At 39.0% G+C, this 22,962-nt stretch overlaps 1 non-coding gene across 1 annotated transcript; it reads right to left on the bottom strand.

Annotated features, from left to right (window-relative positions):
- Positions 1-12,861: 12,861 nt before the first annotated feature.
- On the bottom strand, positions 12,862-12,972 carry LOC121452045. Its single transcript, XR_005974782.1, has one exon. It is a non-coding gene; the product is annotated as a U6 spliceosomal RNA (small nuclear RNA).
- Positions 12,973-22,962: the final 9,990 nt, after the last annotated feature.

Below are 22,962 nucleotides of genomic sequence, written 5' to 3'. Positions count from 1 at the left end.
AGAGACAGAATGAACTAGGGACACATGTTGTTTTTAAAATCATACCCCTGATAATGTTTTCTCTCTTTCCTCAGTCCCATCTCCTAAAGGCTTTACCACCTCCTAGTAGTTTAAATGCTGGAGATCAAGCCTTCAACATATTGGTCTTGACAAATACTCCAATTCTAAATATAGCATGTGTGAATATTCAGAAGCACATGTTTTAAAATGTAGGCTCATCCACACAGGCAAACACACACACACACACACACACACACACACACACACACACACAAATGTGCATTTACCACATGGTGATACATACACACCTATCTATATACATACTTCTGGAACAACATTCATACACTGGAATGTGGCTATAATGTGTAGCTGTAACATGATTGCTTCCTTAAACTTAAAGTATTCCTCAATTTACAGTATTAAAAGTAATAGTTTAATAAATCTTTTACAATCCTGTATGTATCTTTAAAAGAGACTCAAATGTATGCTTATAAGTACTTAAAGCACATTAAAAGTGGTCATATATCACAGATGAGATAATTGTATATTGCATAAATATGTGGTAAATGACTATTCAGGGAATAAAACCATAAAACTTCCTACTATAATCTATATACCAAACATATGTTGATAGTTTAAAGGATTATTAGGGACACATAAAATGTAAAGATAAAGTGAGTATACAATACAGCTGATTATTTGTATGATTTCTGGTTTGAAATTTTCATACATGTAAAATATATAACGGATGAACAACAATATTAACAAATTTAACATAAAATTGTTGATGTTTAACATGAAAATGTGATCTTCAACTTTGTAAAATTTTGAAAGGAAGACATGGCAGAGCAATTGTGCCACATCTGAGCAGTCAGCTTCTTTAGTGCAGAAGAGCAGGTCATAAGTCAGGAAAATGATGGAAATTTCCATTACCCAAAGGATGCCTGCTGCTTAAATGCTCAAGACTCTTCACAGTGTCAAATGAAGATGTCAACACCGAGAGTAAATAACGCTATGCAGATGAGTTGTCCATGTACATCAATTGACATGGGATTAAAAATTAGACAGTGGAAGACGCACAGGTGCTCCTACGCCCAAGGAGATGTGCCGTGGGCAGAGCCTGCACGGAGAGAAGGCCAAGTCCCCCAAGAGGACCAGGCAAAAATAAACAACTGTGACATGGTGAAGCTCTGAGCTCAGGCCACAGGGGAGCTGGCCTGAAGGGTGGCCAGATCACGGGACAGATAAGGGCAGGTAGTGGGGTGAGTGCTGAATCTAGGTAGCAGTCACTTGCTAGGTCACTGTAATTTTCTTCCAGCTTTCCTAGATGTTTGGAAAATTTGGTAATAAAATGTATGAAGTAGAAATTATCCCCTAAACCACTATGTTTGAAAGGCAAATAATAGAAAAAGAATTAAGAGACATGAAACAAGTTTTCAGACTTCTAAATGAATTAAAGAAATGCAAGTTAAGGTACACACTATAAGATTTGAGGGGCTAGGAAGGCAGCTCAGTGTATAACGGCACTGAATTCCAAGCTTACGAACGTGTGGAAAGAGAGTCAACTATAGAATGTTGTCTTCTGACTTTTACATACATGACCTTACACATACATGTGTGCACATAAACACATAATAATTAATTAAATAAATAAATATATGCAAACATTTTAAAGATGACATCAGTTTTATCAGTTGCATTATTGAATTACAAAACACAGTACTAGTAAAAAAAACAACTATGTTAATCAATGAAATAGAATAGAATAGAGACCCTAGGAATAAACCTATACAGCTACAGATGCCTGAGTTTTTACAAGGATATTAAAAACATACATTGGTGGGGGGAGTCGCTTCTACACATGTTGCTCAGAACATAACTGAGCCAGTATGAAAACTCTGAAGTGGATTGGCTGCCAGCTGGTTCCTAAGCCTGGTACTTGTGCCAGACTAGGGTCAGAGAGAGCCGGCAGGCAGCTGACGTCCTCTTCTAGACAAGGGTACCATAGTTGTACCACAAGCTAAAGGGGAAATAGGGGGCTGCAGCTATGTGAAGCAGAGTCAGGGAGCTGCAGACAGGGAGACAGCTGAGCAATCACTGCTATGACTTGCTTTCATGGAAGCCTAAAGATGAGTTTCTTCAAGAATTCCTGGAGTGACAAGCATGAGCAGTATGCAGAAGGGGTCACAGCTCCCACTTCCTAAGCCAGTGTCTTACTCTCTCAGTGCTGTTACCAAATACCATGACAAAAACATGAGTTCAGGGAAAAATGAGTTCACAGTACGAGGGTCCCATTCTCACAATGGAACAGTTCTGATGGCAGACGGTCGAGACAGTTGCATGGAGCCTCATGCACAGTCAGGGAGCAGAAGTTAATGAATTAGCAGTCTTGTTCAGCTTCTTTATCTTATCCATTCAACCCAGGATCTCATCCCATGAGATGAAGCTGCATATGATTAAGCTGAGTGTTCCCACTTCAGTTAAAATTACCTAGATGATTTTTCTAGGCATCCCCAAAGACCAGCCTAGACTATAAAATCTCAAGCAAATTCCCTCAGACTGAGTCCTAGGTAATTCTTGGAATCTAGAAAAGTCTAGTTACAGACCACAGCCCATCAAAATGGAGAAAAGACATCATGTTGTACCCAGAGTCCCTACTGATAATGTCTACACACTCCTAAGGCTCAGGAATCATTTGGGAAGATGGAGGAGAATGTAAGAGCCAGGGGAACAGGAAGTCAGGAAGATGATGGAAAGATTGGGTCTCAGAAATGTCAGCAAAGCTACACCCATGAGGTCTCATCAACATGACTGCCTAAACATGACCTGAACAAGAAAAATAGACATGCTAACATGGAATGAAGAAAGTTCACCAGGCCTCAAACCTTGTGAAAGATAACTAAGGAATACTGAGAGCAGGAGAACATTCTACCCTAGAGAGGAGCATTCTCTCCTCTCAATCGATTATTTATTCAGTGTCATTGGCCAGCCCTAAATCCATATGAATACAAGCAATGTTATACAGAGTGAGCATAGTTTATTTATGTATTTAGGAATGTGTGTACATGTGTGTGTATATACGTGTGTGCACACGTGCATGTGCATGTGTAGTGTGTGTATATGTGTGTGTCTGCGTGTACACTCATGCACTCAAATGCATCAACAATTAAGAAAGGGAGACCATGGAATTGAAAGAAAGAACAAGAGACTATAGGGAAGGGGTTCCTCATGCTGTGGTGTCCCTCCCCTCACATAAATTTATTTTCGTTACTACTTCATAACTGTGATTTTGCTAGTGTTGTGAATCTTAATGTTAACATCTGTGTTTTTTGATGGTCTTAGCTGACCACTGTGAAAGTGTTGTTAGCCACCCCCCCCCAAAGGTGTTGCAACCCAAAAGTTGAGAACTGCTGCTTTGGAGGAAAGAAAGAGAAGGGAGAAATGATGTCTTTATATCATATTTCCAAAAGATATTATAAAAATCATACACATAAAGTAAAATGAAGAGAGAAAGTTACCTCAGTTCACCAATTAAAATGCAGAATAAAGGATTAACAACTAGGATCCATCTGATGGATGTTTCAGTAAACACATATCACTGATAAAGATATCTTCGAGCCAGAAGATGAAAATCAAACCACCAAGCAAATAAAAGCAAATGGCACAGTGATTCTAAAAGTGGACTTCAAATGAAAACTACTCAGAAGAGATAAGGAGGACTATGACATGTTATTAAAGAGCTCAGTTCACCAAGAATATATAACAGTTTGTAAAGATACCTGCATCAAATCCAGAAAATCCCAATTTCAGAAGACAAAAGGCTTGAAAGAGAGATGCTGATACAATAATAATGGGAAACTTCAAAATCCCAATTTCATCATTAAATTAGTATCACAACAAAGAATCTGCTGATTTAAACTACACCGTAGATCACTTGGACTCAACAAATTCCTACAGAAAAACCCAACTAACAGCGATAAAGGACACGTAAAGCTCAGAAGCCGACGGAGCCTTCTCCAATGCTGATTACATGTAAACCACCAGGGAAGTTTTAACAAATGCAGAACAATTAAAATAATTTCTTTTATTCTATCAGAATAGTGGAAATAAACTATAAATGAGCAACTATAAAAACCACAGAAGATAAACAAACACTTTAAGACTGACTAACAGTGAACAAAGTCTCAATGGAAAGATCTGAAAGAAAAAATTTAAATCTCTGAAATCAAACAAAATTTATTATAAAATTATTTCAAGCCATCAGAATATCTAGAATGTTGTTAAGATAATTTAAAAGGAATATTTATATTTATGCATGTCTACATGAAATAAATCAGTGCCTAATAAATAACCTAATCTTTATCTCAAGGTCTTAGAAGAAATTAGAAAACCATCAAAATGAAGTAAACAACAGGAAATAATATATGCCCTGGAAGAAATTAATGAAATATAATGCAACATATAAATAGACTTAAAAAAATCAGATGATAATTCTGATCAATAAAAAAGGTACTCGTCAAAGTTCAACACAGCTTCAAAGAAAGAGTCCTGAAAATACAAGGAACAGAAAAATACAAGAACACATGCAAACAAGATAAATGTTACATACAGTCAATCCATATTGTCTACATCATACTAAATAGGGAAAAGTAAGAGCATTTTTTTTTAATTTGGAAAGAGCAATATGTCCATTCTCTCCACTCTTATTCAATATTGTGTTTAGCACCTTTACTATAGCAGTAAAATAACACAAATAATCAAATGGATATAGAGAAAGGAAGCCAAAGCTTCACTATTTATACACATTAGAATCTTATACTTGAAAATTCCTAAGAACATCATCAGAAAACTTAAAGGACTGATAAACTCTTGTAGCAAAGTAGTGAACCACAAAATCAACACACAAAAGTCATAAGCTTTTCTATAACAATCGCTACCTTGCTGAAAAAAATTTGGAAGGAGAATGTCCCATTCATAGCCACTTAAAAAATAAAATGGAATAAACCTGACTATAGTGATGAAATTTAGTGAGAACCCTAAGACACTGAATTAAAAACTTTAAGGAGACAGTGGAAAATGAAAAGAGCACCCAGAATCCTAGACTGGCAGAATTACAATTTTGTTTTTTTTTTCAAATTTAGACTAAATGAATTTATTCTTGTTTGTTTGTTTTCTTTTTCAAGACAGGGTTTCTCTGTGCAGCCCTGACTTTCAGAATTAACATTTTGAAAAAGGATTACTAAATGTTGTCAGATTCAGTGCAATGTCCATCAAAGGTTACCTGTCTCTGAAAACACTACTCTTTAAACTCAGTATTGAGCCAAAATCATTATAAGTAGCCAAAGTAATATGAAATAAAAATAACACTGCTGAAGGCCTAATATCTGATCTCAAATTGTACTACATTGCCATAGTAACAAAGAAACAATGGTACTGGCATAAAACCAGATACACAGATCAGTGGAAAAGAATAGACCACCCAGGAAAAAACTACAAAATTACAGTTACTTTATTTTTGACAAAACTGTTGAAAATACACATTGTAGAAAAGCTTCTACAAATATTCTGAGGGAAGTGGATATCCACCTGAAGGGCAAAACTAGATCTGCTACTCCCAACCCGACAAAAACACTTCAAAAATGGAACAAAGTCCTTATTTGATATCAGATAACCTAATCAATGTCGAATGTACTGAATAGGCAGTTCTCAAAGGAAAAAATAGATATGGGTGATAAATATTCAGAAAAGTGCTCAACATTCTTAACTATCAGCTGAATGGATCAAGAAAACAAATTATATAGTGCAGGTGACAGTGTGGGAAACAGAAACAGTTGCACTGCTGCTCAGGGTGTAGCTGGTAGAGCCACTATGGAATCCATCTGAATGTTTCTTTAAAAAGAAAAGCTAGCAGTGGAACTATAATATGGCCCCACTATCATAGGTCATATGCATAAAGGACTCTAAGTGATACTTTCACATTCATGGGTTTGTTGCCCTGACAGTAACCAGACTATGAAACTTGCCTCAAGGACCATCAGCGAATGAATGGGTAGTGAAAATGTGGTTCACGGACAAAGTGGCACTTTATACAGACATTAAATAAATAAATAAATAAATAAATAAATAAATAAATAAAATCATGGAATTTGAAGGAAAATGGGTAAAACTTGAGATTAGTATGCTAAGCAAGATAAACTAGACTCAGAAAGACAAATATCTATTTTTATTCGTGTGTGTGTGTGTGTGTGTGTGTGTGTGTGCTGAAATATAAAGGGGGACATAAGAGAGTGGAACAGACCTTAAAGGGGAGAATTGTGGAGGAAAAGTATATAATGAAATATATATGACATGAAAATTTAAAAGAGACCCCTGGCAGCAGGAAAGGACCCATCAGGAGTAGGGCAGAAGACAGAGGAAGAAAATAAGGGAAGGGGACAAATGAGAGAAGTATGTGTGAAAATGGCTCAGTGAAAAACCATCACTTGTAACAGGAGGGGCTGGCTTGTTTGTGTTTCTGTCCTGCCCAGGTCCCCACAGCCAGCAAGCCCCAAAGAAAATCACAGAGCGATCTCTTTAAATTATAAAGCTGATTGGCCCATTAGGTCTGGCTACTTATTAGTTCTTGTAGCTTATATTAACCCATTGTTCTTATCTATGCTAGCTACATGGTTCAGTACCTTTCTGACAGGGGCAGCTCACATGTTACTTCCTTGGTGGTCTGCGCAGGACTGGGAGGAATCAACTTCCTCCTTCCCAGAATTCTTCTGTTCTCATTGCATCATTTCTACTTCCTGTCTGGTTTTCCTGCCTATACTTCCTGCCTGGCCAATCAGCTTTTATTTAAAACATGATTGACAGAATACAGACAATTCTCCCACACCAATCACTTTGTGTGCTAACTGTAAAATTAGAATCACGGGCTTCAGTGATGGCTGAATAGAGTGCCTGCTGCTCTTCCAGAGGGCCTGGTTTGGTCCCCCAGCACCCACAGTGGGTGGTTTCCACCCTCCCCTAACTCCATCTGCAAGAGAGCTGATGCTTTCATCTGGCCTGTCTCTCTATACACTCACACAGGCAGACACACATACCTACCATAAAAACAAGTCTTAAAATAAATTTTAATGAAGTATTAAATGAAAGGGAGAGAAAATAAATTATATATTCACATGTATGGCTTCATGGTGCTTTATTAGGGAGGTTTGGATTGTGAATTTTTAAATATATTATTATTAGTTTGGGTTTTTCTTTGAGAATTTCATATATACATTTCTGGGGGTTTGTGAATGCGTAAGTCACAAACAATGCCACACCAATTTGGGATTATGATTAATAGGGTGGTATTTATTTAAAGGGGAAAAAACTTACAGATCACTGTCCCAGGCAACAGCCCTCTACGCAACTAGGAAAGGAGTCTAGTCGCCGGTGGAGGAGGAAGTGAAGAGAGAGAGGAGAGGGAAGTGGCCGCTTTTTTAAAGGGAGAGAAACCACGCCCCAATGGGCTGGTACCTCAGCGGTGATAGGCTGGAGGAGTGGGAGGACCTCCCACAACACCTCCCCCTTTTGTTTAAATAAGAGAGTTCTAAACCTACTATGAAATTATATACAATAAGTACAAATATCCTATTCTAACTAGCTTAGGTCTTGTATAATAAATAACTTGGCCAAGTCATGAGAGAAAGTAACTACATTTATATAGTCTTCAACCCCATCGAAGATCTGAGAAGGGAAATAATGTTACCTGGGTAATTAGGAAGTTCAGTAAAACAACTTCCAAAACATGCAACAAATCACAGAGACAACTGGCTACCTGGGCAATCACCCAAAATCACGTTAGCAGCGTTGAAGCAACCAACTTTGGCTAAGGCCTAACATAACTGACATACCATTTTCAAAGGCAAGCAACTTTTCAAAACTATCTTACCCTGTCTTGGCAGGATATGACAGCCCTGTTTTATCCATTGATGCACGCTCTGTATCTTTGTCAGTCGTTGAGGTATGGGCATTTCTTTGCCCCAAGGCCAGTTCTGCCCAAAAGAAGGCTCCAGGTGGAGTGTCTTTGGTACTCAACATTCTCTCGGGAATAGAGTGGTGTTGCCAGGAGCAATTGTGTCTCACTACCACAAAACTCTGAGTTAGATTAAAGGCCATTTTCTACAGCTCTTTGAAGAAGTTGAAGATTATCTATCTATACTGAGTATAATCTCTATATATCTAAAGAACCTGATTAGTCTATTATAAATGACAAACTTAGATGACTATTAGTCTATATAATTCTCAATATCTATCTAACTTAAAGACTAAGACAATAAACGACTGTGAAACAAATGAGGACAATGACCTCCAAATATAAACAATGTACAAATATACATTGCAGTAGGTAAATATATATCAATACACAAATATTATATAAGTATCTTAATCAGAGGTAGAAATGTACACTCCAATATGGTAAATATATACTATATATATATATATATATATATATATATATATATATATACACAATATATGTCAATACATAAAAAATGTTTTAAACAGAGGTAGAAACATGCATGCATACAATAGTCAATATAATTTAACTTTGTATCAATATACAAGAATCTGTACCAATATATTTGTCTAAAGACAGTAACTCACAATTACAAATCTATTATCCCATCATCCCTCTTTTTTTTTTTTCAAAATGATCCCTGAGCTTATAAAATTCCTCCCCCAACCCTCAATCATATACTAATTATAATCAACCCCTAAATGATGTCCCTAAACCCAAGGGCAAACTTTACTGGGAGAGGGGACGTCGTTCTCTAGAATTACTTCCAGCTGTCATAGGGGCGACGTTCTTTCTGGGGGATCCTGTGAAAGTAAAATGATGGTTAAATTTCAAGATAATGTCTTTTAAAATTGCAAATAGTCTCTGAGTATTTTCGTGCAGGTCTGGCCAAAATGTTGTATAAGATGTGCACCATTTCAGCTAACCAAGTTGGAACTGTCTTGTGCAGCTGGTACCCAAAGCAGGTCTTGTAGTAGCGCTATCAGTATCATGACGTCATATCAACCAGGTGGAGTTGTTGTTATGGGGCCCCATCTTCTTCCTGGAAACTTCAAATGTCACTTCAGGAAAAACTCATTGTTCATTATGAAAAACTTAAACATTAATCATATAGACATATATATATATATATATATATTCAATGAAAGACATGATAGATATATTCAATGAAAAGTATAATAGATATGAAGAAAAGCAAAGATGTTTTCTAAACTCATATTTCTTTCTGTCCCATATCATGGCTCTTGACATGAGACAGAAACTCCAGAAACTCTGGGTTTTTCTCTTACTAACAGGCTTGGAATTGGAGAGGGACTGAGCCAGAGTCCAACTTCAAAACCAGCTTTATAAATTTAGAAATATGGTTTAATATTACTTACACAACCCATTCAGTTGTCTTGATATTTCCTATTGGGCAGGTATTTTTCCATCTGTCAGTATCCAAACATCCAGGGTCCCTTGAATTTCTCAAAGATGAGTGTTTTCCTGTGGAGATAAGAACAGAACCCTGCCCCCATTCTATATGTTTTTCTTACCACCTGTATGAATATCATCGTTGTGGATGAGTTGTCATTTCTCCTTTCCAAGAGGTTTCTCCTCTTCAAATCGAAACTTTATTAATTTTGATGGTATCCACAATTTTTCTTCTCCTGTGGAAACAAGAGCAAAACCCCTTCCCCAACGTAGCACATCTCCTGGCTTCCACTGAGAGGTCAGCACATCTTTGAAATAAATCGGTTGATTTAGTTCAGCAGACTTTTCCATTATCCAATGTCTTTCTGCTGCTGTCGTTCCTTTCTCATTAGCGTTAAGAAAATTCAAGGTTAATAAAGCATTATGTAATCTATTTCTGGGGGTATTTTCGGTCCCTTTCTGTTTGTTCAGCATATCCTTTATAGTACGATTTGATCTTTCTGTAACTGCCTGACCTGTAGGATTATTTGGTATACCTGTAATGTGTTTTATATTATAATAATCAAAAAAGCGTTTCATTTTCTTAGATACATATGCTGGACCATTATCTGTCTTTATTTGTGCAGGTATACCCATGATGGCCATAACTTCCAATAAATGTGTGATTACTGAATCAGCCTTTTCTGAGCTCAGGGCAGTAGCCCATTGAAAACCTGAATACGTGTCTATGGTGTGGTGTACATATTTTAATTTACCAAATTCCATAAAGTGGAACACATCCATCTGCCAGATTTCATTTCTCTTAGTACCCTTTGGGTTACTCCCTGCAGGCAACGGTGTTTGATTATAGAAAGAACAAGTAGGACATCTCTTTATAATGTCCTTAGCTTGTTGCCAAGTAACGGAAAATTCTTTCTTTAGGCCTTTACTATTGACATGATGCTTCTTATGAAATTCTGAGGCCTGCAACATACTTCCAATCAATAATTGATCAATCTCAGCGTTGCCTTGGGCTAGAGGACCAGGCAGACCTGTATGGGACCGGATGTGTGTTATGTACATTGGACAAAGCCTGTTCCTGATTATGTCTTGTACCTGGATAAACAATGAAGTCAACTCTGTGCCATCTGGTATAAATTCAGCGGTTTCAATATGCAAGATAACTCTTTCTGCATATTGTGAATCTGTAACTATATTAAGAGGTTCTTTAAAATCCCTTAGCACCATAAGAATGGCATATAATTCTGCCTTCTGGACAGAATTATAAGGGCTTTGTTCCACCTTACTCAATTCATCTGACTTGTAACCTGCTTTCCCTGATTTATTTGCATCAGTATAGAACGTACGGGCTCCAGTTATTGGAGCATCACGTACAATTCTAGGAAGAATCCAAGAAGTTCTTTTTATGAGGTTAAGTCTACCACTTTTGGGATAGTTGCTATTAATTTCTCCCAAAAAGTTAGCACAAGCTCTTTGCCACGGTTCATTGTCTTCCCATAACTTTTTTATTTCTTCAGTAGTAAAAGGCACTATAATTTCTGCTGGGTCTATACCTGCTAGTTGACGAAGTCTCAGCTTACCTTTTATAATTAATTCAGAGACTTTTTCCACATAAGTTTTTAATTTTTTACTTGGTTTATTAGGTATAAATATCCACTCTAAAATAATATCTTCCCTCTGCATTAGAATCCCTGTAGGAGAAATTCTGGAAGGCAATATGACTAGGATGCAGCTAAGATTTGGGTTCACCCTATCCACATGTACCTCCTGTAATTTTTCCACAATCATTGTCAGTTCCTTTTCTGCTTCAGCTGTCAGTTCTCTTGGACTATTCAAATCTTTATCACCATCTAAGGTTTTGTTTAAATGAACTATTAGATCAGGTGTTATCCCAACAGCTGGTCGTAGACTGGAAATGTCTCCTAACAATCTTTGGAAGTCATTAAGAGTCTTTAACCGGTCTCTCCTAATTTGTGCCTTTTGCGTTTTAATTTTCTCTAACCCTATTCTGTAACCTAGGTAATTAATAGAATTTCTTCTTTGAATCTTTTCAGGGGCAATTTGTAATCCCCACCTAGGCAAGACTTTCTTTACTTCTTCAAACATCCTTTCTAAAGTATCTTTATTTGAATCAGATAACAAGATGTCATCCATGTAATGATAAATGATGGACTTGGGGAATTGTTTACGAATTATTTCCAATGGCTTACTTACAAAATATTGGCACAGTGTAGGACTATTGAGCATACCCTGTGGGAGGACAGTCCATTGAGATCTCCTATTAGGCTGAGAATTATTATAAGTAGGCAATGTGAAGGCAAATTTTTCTCTATCCTTTTCTTGTAACGGTATATTGAAAAAACAATCTTTCAAATTAATAACTATAAGAGGCCATCCTTTTGGTAACAGAGAAGGCAAAGGAATTCCAGATTGTAATGGGCCCATAGGTTGAATTACTTTGTTGACAGCTCTTAGACCAGATTTCTTTTTTACAACAAATACAGGAGAATTCCAAGGGCTGGTTGATTCTTCAATATGGTGAGCATCTAGTTGCTCTTGCACCAGCTGTTCCAATGCCTGTAGTTTATCTTCAGCTAGAGGCCACTGTTTGATCCATATTGGCTTCTCAGTTAGCCATTTTAAAGGTAGGGCTGTTGGTACCTTTAAAGGTTTGGTATTTGCTGTATGTTCTTGTACAGCCTGAATGGCTGGTGACCTTTTCCCATAATACCTCATCATATCCTTCCCAGAATTATGAGTTCCTGGAAATACAGGAATGTTAATCTGGGTATTCCATTGCTGTAGCAGGTCACGGCCCCATAAATTTATGGCAATATTGGCTATATATGGCCTTAGTCTTCCTATTTGCCCTTCGGGCCCTATGCATTCAACCCATCTTGTGCTTTGTTTTACACGAGATAGGGTTCCAATTCCCAGGAACTGAACATCTACCTCTTGAAGAGGCCAATTTGGATGCCAAGATTCTGGGTAATGATACTTACATCCGCACCTGTGTCTAATAAGCCTTCAATAAAAGTGCCATTTATACAGACTCTTAGCTTTGGTCTTTGATCATTAATAGAAGTCTGCCAAAATATACGTTTACTCTGTCCTACTGGGTTTTTTGACTCATCCTCCACACGTATTTCATCATTTAGACCAGTATTACTTTTTACAGCAGAAATTGGAGCTTTTAATTTTCTTGGTGAGGCACGTTCTCCACTGTGACTGGGAATGACTGGGCCACTGTTGGCTTGGGGGCCTGTGAGAGGCCCCCCAAGGAGTTTCCCGATGATATTGGATTGCCCCGTCTGTCTGTTGTTGACCTACATTCGTTGGACCAATGTCGGCCTTTACCGCATCTCCTACATATACCTGAAGGCCGAGGTCTCCTATTTAAAAATATGGAACGCTTCACGAATTTGCGTGTCATCCTTGCGCAGGGGCCATGCTAATCTTCTCTGTATCGTTCCAATTTTAGTATATGTTAGTCTTGAGCATTTGCATACTCAGCTCCCAGCTGGTAGTGCTATCTGGGGAGGTTTAGGTGTGGTCTTGATGGAGGAAGTCTTTCAATGGGTGTGGGATTTGAGGTTTCAATCCTCATGCCATTTCCCTGTTTCCATTTTTTTGCTCCCTGCTTCTGAATTAATATGTGAGCACCCAGCCTCTGCTCCAAATGCTGTGGTTTGCTGTCATGTTCCTGCCATCATGGGCTCTTATCCCTCTGGAGCGCCTGAGTCCAAATAAATTCTTTCGTCTATAAGTTGCCTTGATCATGGTGTTTTATCATAACAATAGAGAAGTAATGAATATTGTGTTTTAATCAACTATACTTCCTTTCATTCAGTTTCTCCCTTATTTCTCTATGACCCTACCTTCCAACTTCATGTTGTGCTCCTTTTCATTGAATATTATGAGTGTATGCATAGGCACAGAACCTACTGGAGCAATGGCAGTCTCTCAGGGCTGTGTCCCTCTCCCAGCACCCATCAATTGTCAATAGTTCCTCAGGTACGTAGGGGAGAGACTCGAGGATCTCAATTTCCATAGGTACTTGGATTTTAGCTGCTTTGCTCTTGTGTAGGTCTTCAGCATGCATTCATAGCCAGTGTGAGCTCAGGTGCACATGACACTGTGTGTTTGGAAAAGTGTCTCTGTGGTTATCCAGGACGTCTGGCTCTTACAATCTTTCTGCCCCTTCTAAAGATCCCTAATTTTTCTTGATCAATTATAACTTTTAGTTTTTCTGGATACAGTAGTCTTGGCAGGCCTCTGGTGTTTTCTTCAAGTTTGAAATATTCCATCCTAACGAGAAGCTTCTTAAAACAGAAGGTGAACAACTGAAAATAGTTTCAGGAAGCTCCGGAAACCGATTAGATTCACCAGTACCTTGTCTCCCAAGAACAAACAATGAAGTCCAAAAATGACTGAGAGTCATTCTCAGATGAGCAAAGCTGCAACGAAGACTTTGAGACAGGACCATCTGTCTATAAAATGTAGAAACTAGCCAAGCTGCTTGGAAGAAGATTATACTGACTGAATAGTGAAGTACACTATCCAACCTGTTGAATTGCCTGAAGACTGTGTGTGTGCAATGTACCTCAGGTTCCCAGCTCTTGAGGGATGTCACCAGTGCTGGGGAGGGCTTCAGCAATATGGATTTCTTTGAGTCATTTCTGCTCTTGTAACTCCTCACCCATATTCCTGTAAGTAATCCCAATAAAACTCCATTGGTTCGCCAAGTTTGGCTTTGGTGGTATCCGTACTTTTATCTGTTGTGGGCTCCCAATTTGGGGTGAGGAGATGTGCTTGTTGTGTCTTCTCAGGAAAAAAGAAACCTTCTTACATAACACATCTGTAGTCTTCTGGAACATGTAATTTATGGGTTTAATATACTTTCCTGTAAAAACAAATTTTTCTCTGTGATAACCACATATTATAACCATAATGTTGAAATCAGAAAAAAACTGTACTGTTGAAACCCAGTTTAAAGCTGTAGTCACAGCACTAAGGAGATTGAGAGGGGAGCACTGCATGAGTTTTAGGCCAGAATGATTATCTGTCTCATGACAGCATGCAACAAAAATAGAAGCCACAGCACAAACAAACCTCTCTAGTTACAAAGTTCTCATATTTTATTCTTGATTTGTTACTGAAGGTTTCATATGAGAATATTTTAACATGGTCCATTTTTTCTAGTTTATGATTTCCTAAAGAATTGCTTCAGGCTTAGTTTAAAAGTTTTTATTACAAGAAATTTTTACTGATGGTTCCCACAAAGATTCCTCTGCCTTGTGTGCTGTCCGGATTGTCAGATGCTCCTTGTAAACAGTCCCCAGCCAAGCAGGGACAGTAAGCTGTGTTATTGTAATCATTGTATTGGTGCTGTCCCAGTAGTCCCTAAAGTCTTTGACTGCCAGCACAAGTCCAGAGAGAAAGAGTAAAAAGTCAGAGCAGAAGCAGAAATATTCAAGAGCCACCCTGAAGTTCTGCCTCTCACCACAGGCTAATAAATGAGGGCTGAGCACAGATAAATTGTGTCTAGTGCCCATTCGCTCCAAATTAGCCACATTTCTGTTGCATCTAATGTACTAACTCTGCATGTATGGACACCCCAAAAATCCTGTCTCTGCTATAGGAATAAACATGCGTGTTATATGTTGGTTCTGCAAGATACACCACCTGATAGAACCCTGGTTAGAGGTTCTATAGTGAGACCATCAGTAGAAACATGTAGAACTAGAAAAGAAGATGTTTCCAGAAGCTAGAGGTACTTATTGGTGACTAACCTAATTGTCATCAGAGAGCTTTCATCCAGTAACTGATGGAAAGAGACACAGAGACCCACAGCCAAAGATTAGGCTGACTTGGGGAATCCTGCTAAAGAGGATTATAGGATCCAAGAGCTGGCCAAGGACATCGCATGGAAATCTACAGAAACAAGTAACCTGACCCATAGGAACTCACGGAGTCTCAACTAACAACCAGGGAACCAGCATGGGACGGACCTAAGTCCTCTACATACATGTGACAGTTGTGTAGCACAGTCTATTTGTGGGACTTCTAACGATAGCAGCAGGGGCTGCCCCTAATGCTTTGGTTGGATCTCGGGAACCTATTCCTCATACAGGATTACTTGCCCAGTTTAAATACAAGGGGAGGTGCTTAGTCTTCCTGAAACTTGTTATGCCATGCTTTGTTGATACCCATGGGAGGCCTGCCCCTTTCTGAACAGAAACAGAGGAGGAGTGAATTAAGAGGTGTTCATGGAGAGAATGGAAGGAAAGGATGGAGGGAAAACTGTGGTTGGGATGTAAAATAAATTAATTAATAAAACTGAAAAAAGCAAAAAGTAGAGCAGCTGAAATCCTCATGTACCTCACTCACATTAAATGCATGTGTGCCCCCCTCTCCTCCTTGCTGCTCTCTTATTGCCACCCTCTTCTTTAGAAAATCCTATTTTTCTTGTTTTATTTGTATACTCTGGAGATCAGACCAAGAAATTGATCATCAAAAGAACAAATAATCCAATAAAAAGTGGAGTACAGACCTAAACAGAGAACTTTCAACAGAGCAATCTAAAATGACTGAAAGACACTTAAGTCAACATTCGACATCCTTAGTCATCAGAGAGATGCAAATCAAAACAACTCAGATTCTATCCTACACCTGTAAGAATGGCCAAGATCAAAAACACTGATGACAACTTATGCTGGAGAGGTTGTATGGTAAAGAGAACACTTCTGCATTGCTGGTGGGAATGCAAGCTGGTACAGCCCCTTTGGATATAATCATGGCAATTTCTCAGAAAACTAGGAAACAACCTTCCTCAAGATCCAGCAATATCACTTTTGGGTATATGCCCAAAGGATGTTCAATAATACCACAAGGACAGGTGCTCAACTGTGTTCATAGCAGCATTGTTTGTCATAGCCAGAACCTGGAAACAACCTAAATGTCCCTCAACTGGAGAATGAATAAGGAAAATGTGGTATATTTACACAATGGTGTACTACACAGCAGAAAAAAATAACAACATCTTGACATTTGCAGGCAAATGGATGGAGCTAGAAAAAAGTCATATTGAGTCATATCCCAGACACAGAAAGACAATTATCATATGTACTCTCTAATAAGTAGTTTTTAAACATAAAGCAAAGAAAACCAGCCCACAAAACACAATCCCAGGGAACCTAGACAACAATGAGGACCCTAAGAGAGACTTACATAGATCTAATCTACATGGAAAGTAGAAAAGACAAGATCTCCTGAGTAAATTGGGAGCATGGGAACCATGGCAGAGGGTAGAAGGGGCGGGGAAAGGCAAGGAGGAGAGCAGAGAAAAATGTATAGCTCAATAAAATCAATTTTAAAAAAAGAAAGAAAATCCTATTTTTTGTGATGCATTCATCTTCAAGAGACCTTATCACACGGATGAGGCTACCAAGCAGGTGTCTGGGCAAGAGTAATTGTGTCCTGCTATTGCTGAGCAGCTGGCACTTATGAGGGTACTCCCAGTGAAAATCCCTTCCTGGTTATTTTGGGGCCACCACTATTGAAGATAACTGTGGGTCTGAGGCAATTCCTGAACATTCTTTAGCCCAGAGCTAATTTTAAACATCACTACAGTGAAAGTGACAATGGACCCTACACTCTTCCTCTCACTCCCTTAAAGCCTCTCTTCACGAGCTTCACCAAACCATTGTCCTGCTGTCTTGATCCACAGGATCAGCTGACATCTGTCAGGATATAAGCTGCTCTGAGTTTTGTAGCTATTATTCTTTTTTGTTCAGTTTGTCAGTGACTCTCTCTCTCTCTCTCTCTCTCTCTCTCTCTCTCTCTCTCTTCAGTGTGCCTGGGTCTAAGACCAGTTTCTATTTCTATTTTTCCCTGCTTTTCATCTATCAAAAAAAATTACCAGAGGACTTTCAGAATTTTTTATTTCCATATCACAGTGTCTCTGAGTATTGGTATCTGGGAGGGTCTACTTCTTTTAATTTCTTTTCTTTTTCTTCTTTTTTGTCTTCAGTTTTTCAAAACAGGGTTTCTCTGTAGTTTTGGAGCCTGTGCTGGAACTAGCTCTTGTAGACCAGGCTTAACTGGAACTGACAGAGATCCGCCTGCCTCTGCTTATTGAGGGATGGGACTAAATGTGTGAGCCACCATCACCAGGCTCTGGGAGGTTCTATTTCAAGAGCAAGGATCATTGAGTCAAGGTGTTTTGATTCCTGGATAGAAATAAATGGTCTCATAAGAAATTGTTCAAGATGGGGGTAAGGGGAGATGGGGAGAGAAAAGGGAGAAGGAGAGAATGGGGGAACTTGGGGAAAAAGGAGGATTGGGATAAAGGAAGGTTGGATAGGGGAGCACGGAAGCACAATTCTTAGTTAAGGGAGCCCCCTTAGGGTTGGCAAGAGACTTGAACCTAGAGTGGCTCCCAGGTGCCCAGGGAAATGTCCCCAGTTAGTTCCTTGGGCAGCTGAGGATAGGGAACCTGAAATGGCCCTATCCTATAGCCATACTGATGAATATCTTGCATATCACCATAGAACCTTCATCTGGCGATGGATGGAGATAGAGACAGAGATTCACACTGAAGCACTGGACTGAGCTCCCAAGGTCCCAATGAGGAGCAGAAGGAGGGAGAACATGAGCAAAGAAGTCGGGACCACGAGGGGAGCACCCACCCACTGAGACAGTGGAGCTGATCTATTGGGAGCTCACTAAAGCCAGCTGGACTGTGACTGAAAAAGCATGGGATAAAACTGGACTCTCTGAGCATGGCGAACAATGAGGGCTGATGAGTACCCAAGGACAATGGCACGGGGTTTTGAACATATGTAATGTGCTGGCTTTGTGGGAGCCTAGCCAGTTTGGATGTTCACCTTCCTAGAAATGGATGGAAGGGGGAGGACCTAGGACTTACCACAGGGCAGGGAACCCTGACTGCTCTTTGGACTGGAGAGGGAGGGGGAGAGGAGTGGGGGGAGGGGGAGAAGGGTGGGAGGAGGGGGAGAAGGGTGGGAGGAGGGGGAGGGAAATCGGAGGCTGGGAGGAGGAAACTTGTTTTTTTTTTTCTCCTTTTCTCAATAAAAAAAAGTTAAAAAATAAATAAAAAGAAATGATTTCTAGTCATCCAAAAAAAAAAAAAAGAAATTGTTCAGGAATTCAGTATATTTATTTCCTTTGGTTTAGGTGCTGATACACTTAGGCAATGCTGAGTTTCCTGTCCTCCTCTAGTGTGCCTTCCCTTATCATGCCCTGGAAGGAGCCCATTCAATCTGGTGCTCAGCTGCCTAAGCCTGCAGCATCCGGGGCCAGGAACCCAGCCTGTTCACTATTCCAGTTCATGCAATGTGTGTCATGGAGCTATGAATCTCCTCCATGCTCAACGAGGAGAAATGGTAAACAATGCCAGTAAAGCTGTGGGGACCATGATTCTTTGTGTCTGTTATTTAGTGCAGGGTCAATTACCTTCCTGTAAAAGGCAGAATAATTTATTTCTCAAGTTCATGGATCCAGTGAATCAGATGTAACTAGTTCTGTCTGTTAGCTGACCAACCATGGGTGATGTATAAAGGAAGCAACATGGTTTCTACATTTTCCCCCAGGACTCAAAAAGTAATATAGAATGCCCAGATTACAAAGGAAATGGCCGCACCTTCTTCCTGGGCTTTTCTGAGGGCTCATTCAGTAATGTTTCAGGTGTTAGGGATACAGTGATCAGCTAGACAGAGGTGGTTCACAGTGTCCTGCATAGCAGAGGCAAACATTACATCAATGACTCCACCAACCTTTAATAAATTATCATTTCCACATGTGACTTAAAATAGAGAGGCCGGAAGTGCCACAGGGTTTTCTAGAAAGCAACATTTATACAAAGAGTACATTATGCTACAGCCCCGGGTTCTGCTCGGTCCCTCCAGTCACAATGTTTAGATTTGGTCCATTTCTATGCCGCTCTTCACTTCACTCAGACTTGGATGGGACTGCCAGAGGCATCTGGACAAGGTAAAGACTTTTACATGTGCATAATTATAGTTCCATGATGTTATATAGGCTTGTTCTTGATTTTAATTAAAACAGTCTCAGATTTCATCAGGCCTTTAGAAATCGACAGCCTTTAGGAGAGCTATAACAATGTTAGGGATGCCTCTGAAATAATTACAAACCAGAATGACAGCTCAGACATAATAAAGGGGTCTTTGAAACCATAGCAGATCATTGATTCTAAATAACCAATCCTTATTTATTCTTTTATTCATAGTAATGGCCATCCTAGCAAGACAAATATATATATAAATATTTAGCATTTTATTATCTTTAAATGTAAACTGTGCACAAGAGAAAAAACAAAAATCATTCATTTTAAAGACATGGAAAAAGTGTCCATGATATACTCATACAAGAGAGATAAAATGAATCTTCACTACAAAATGAGCTAATATGTATCACTATATGAAGAGAAATGTCCCGAAAGAGCATGTGAATGTCTAATGTATCTTTTTCTGCCGTATAAATACTTTTGGTGAATATAATTGCAACTGACTAAAGAATAAATAAAAAGATCAGCAAACTTAACCACAAAATCAAGGCCAGTCATTTAAGAAATGCAAAGCAATAAAATGCCATTTTATTTAGTTTTTTGACAAAATCAGAGACAATGATAATGTCTAATTACATGTTACTGGGGCCAAAAAAAAAAAAGAAAGAAATGTGAACCACTACTAAGAAAGAATTGAACTATTTATCAGTAATTCTAAAAATTTGAAAATATTATTTTACTCCACAATTTTATCTGTAAGAATAAGTGTAGTGACATTTCATTTGTATTTTAATAAACAAAGCTTGCCTGAAGATCAAAGAGTAAAACAGCTCCACCGATCAGCCTTATAGCCTTACATCTTGAATCCCAGTAGCCACACTAGTTGCCATAGAAACCAGGTGGTGCACACCTTTAATTCCACCCCTACAGAGGAATATAAGATGGGAGGAGACAGCTCTCGGTCACAGTCTCATTCTGAGATTCCTGGAGACAGAATTGTCATTTCAGACTGAGGTCAAGGTAAGAGCCAGTGGCTGGCTCTTTTGCTTTTCTGACCTTCTGGGTTAACTCCAATTTCTGTCTCTGGATTTTTATTAATTGTGCTTCAAATAAGGAGTTTATTTGGAGAAAAATATTTTAAGATATTTTATTTATTTTTTTGGTATTTTATTTATTTATTTATTTTTTATTGTAAAAAAAATTTCTGCCTCCTCCCAGCCTCCCATTTCCCTCCCTCTCCTCCAGCCCCTCCCCCCCTCCCCCCACTTCTCTCCTCCTCCCTCTCCAGTTCGAAGAGCAGTCAGGGTTCCCTGCCCTGTGGAAAGTCCAAGGTCCTCCCCCCTCCATCCAGGTCTAGGAAGGTGAACATCCAAACTGGCTAGGCTCCCACAAAGCCAGAACATGAAGTAGGATCAAAACCCAGTGCCATTGTCCTTGGCTTCTCATCAGCCTTCATTTTCCGCCATGTTCAGAGAGTCCGGTTTTTTCCCATGTTTTTTCAGTCACAGTCCAGCTGGCCTTGGTGAGCTCCCAATAGATCAGCTCCACTGTCACAGTGGGTGGGTGCACCCCTCGTGGTCCTGACTTCCTTGCTCATGTTCTCCCTCCTTCTGCTCCTCATTGGGACCTTGAAAGCTCAGTCCGATGCTCCAGTGTGGGTCTCTGTCTCTATCTCCATCCATCGCCAGATGAAGGTTCTATGGTGATATGCAAGATATTCATCAGTATGGCTATAGGATAGGGCCATTTCAGGTTCCCTGTCCTCAGCTGCCCAAGGAACTAACTGGGGACATTTCTCTGGACACCTGGGAGCCACTCTAGGTTCAAGTCTCTTGCCAACCCTAAGGTGGCTTCCTTAACTAAGATATGTGCTTCCCTGCTCAACCTATCCAACCTTCGTTTATCCCCAATCATCCCGTTTCCCCAATTTCCCCCCATCCTCCCCTTCTCACTTTTCTCTCCCCATCTCCCTTTACCCCCATCCCACCCCACCCCCAAGATCCCAATTTTTTGCCCGGCAATCTTGTCTACTTCCCATAGCCAGGAGGATAACTATATGTTTTTCTTTGGGTTCACCTTCTTATTTAGCTTCTTTAGGATCACAAATTATAGACTCAGTGACCTTTATTTATGGCTAGAAACCAATTATGAGTGAGTGCATCCCATGTTCATCTTTTTGGGTCTGGGTTACCTCACTCAGGATAGTGTTTTCTATTTCCATCCTTTTGCATGCAAAATTCACGAAGTCATTGTTTTTTACCGCAGCGTAGTACTCTAATGTGTAGATATTCCATACTTTCTTCATCCATTCTTCCATTGAAGGGCATCTAGGTTGTTTCCAGGTTCTGGCTATTACAAATAATACTGCTATGAACATAGTTGAACAAATGCTCTTGTCATATGATAGGGCAAGAGAAAATAAACGCACTGATCAAAGAAAACAGCAAGTCCAACAAACTCTCATCACAAAACATTCAGGAAATATGGGACACAATAAAAAGACCAAACCTAAGAATAATAGGAGTACAAGAAGGAGAAGAAGTGCAGCTCAACGGTCCAGAAAATATATTTAATAAAATTATAGAAGAAAAATTTCCCAACCTAAAGAAAAATATTAATTTTTTTAAAATGCATGTGTGTGTCCATCTAAGGCAGAAAGAATGTCAGCTCCAATAGAGCTGGAGTTTCAGGCAGTTGTGAGTCACCAATGTGGGAATAGGAACCAAACACAGGTCCTATGGAAGAGCAAGAAGCAACTGAACCACCGAGCCATCTCTCCAGTCCCCCAAAATGGTATCTTTAAAATATGTTTATCAGCACTTTCCATATAGTGTTATTTAGAAGTATAAATTTAAAACAGACTATTTTTCAAAATAAGTTACTGATTAAATTATCTATGGTCAATCTATATAACTGAATACTACAATCTACCAGTTCTATCAAACTTGCAGCCTATGGACCATCTCTATCCCAGGATTGCTACAAATGACCTGATGTATTTGTAGATGATAACATCATGGCACAGCTTCAAAAAATTAGATACCCTGGTAATACTAAAATATCATTTAAAATTAATGTGTTAGATAGCTTATTGAATGAAAAAGTTATTTACAAAACACTATGTGATACGATCCATATATTCGTATTTATTATCTATTATTTTAACTGACACTAAAATTTGACATATTTGAGGGCACAGTGTGATGATTTAGTTTGTGTACACATTCTGGAATGGACAATTTAGGATAAATTAGCACATCTATTACTTGTACATTCAGCATTTTGTGATGAGAACTTTAAAAGAATATCTCTTTTGGCTCTTTCAGGAAGGCACAATAGACTAGTTAATTATACCTGTTCTCAGTTGCAGCCTCAGCCTGCATGGCATAGGCACACAGGCAATTTTTTCTTACTTGTTAGTAACTTACTCACACTGACCATCCCTCTCCAT

The sequence above is a fragment of the Microtus oregoni genome, unplaced genomic scaffold (genome assembly GCF_018167655.1).
Source record: "Microtus oregoni isolate MIOR12 unplaced genomic scaffold, Mior012 000008F_ref0000371, whole genome shotgun sequence".
Classification (NCBI taxonomy): domain Eukaryota; kingdom Metazoa; phylum Chordata; class Mammalia; order Rodentia; family Cricetidae; genus Microtus; species Microtus oregoni.
Note: the sequence above shows the minus strand (reverse complement) of the source record. Positions and strands in the feature narration are given on the sequence as shown.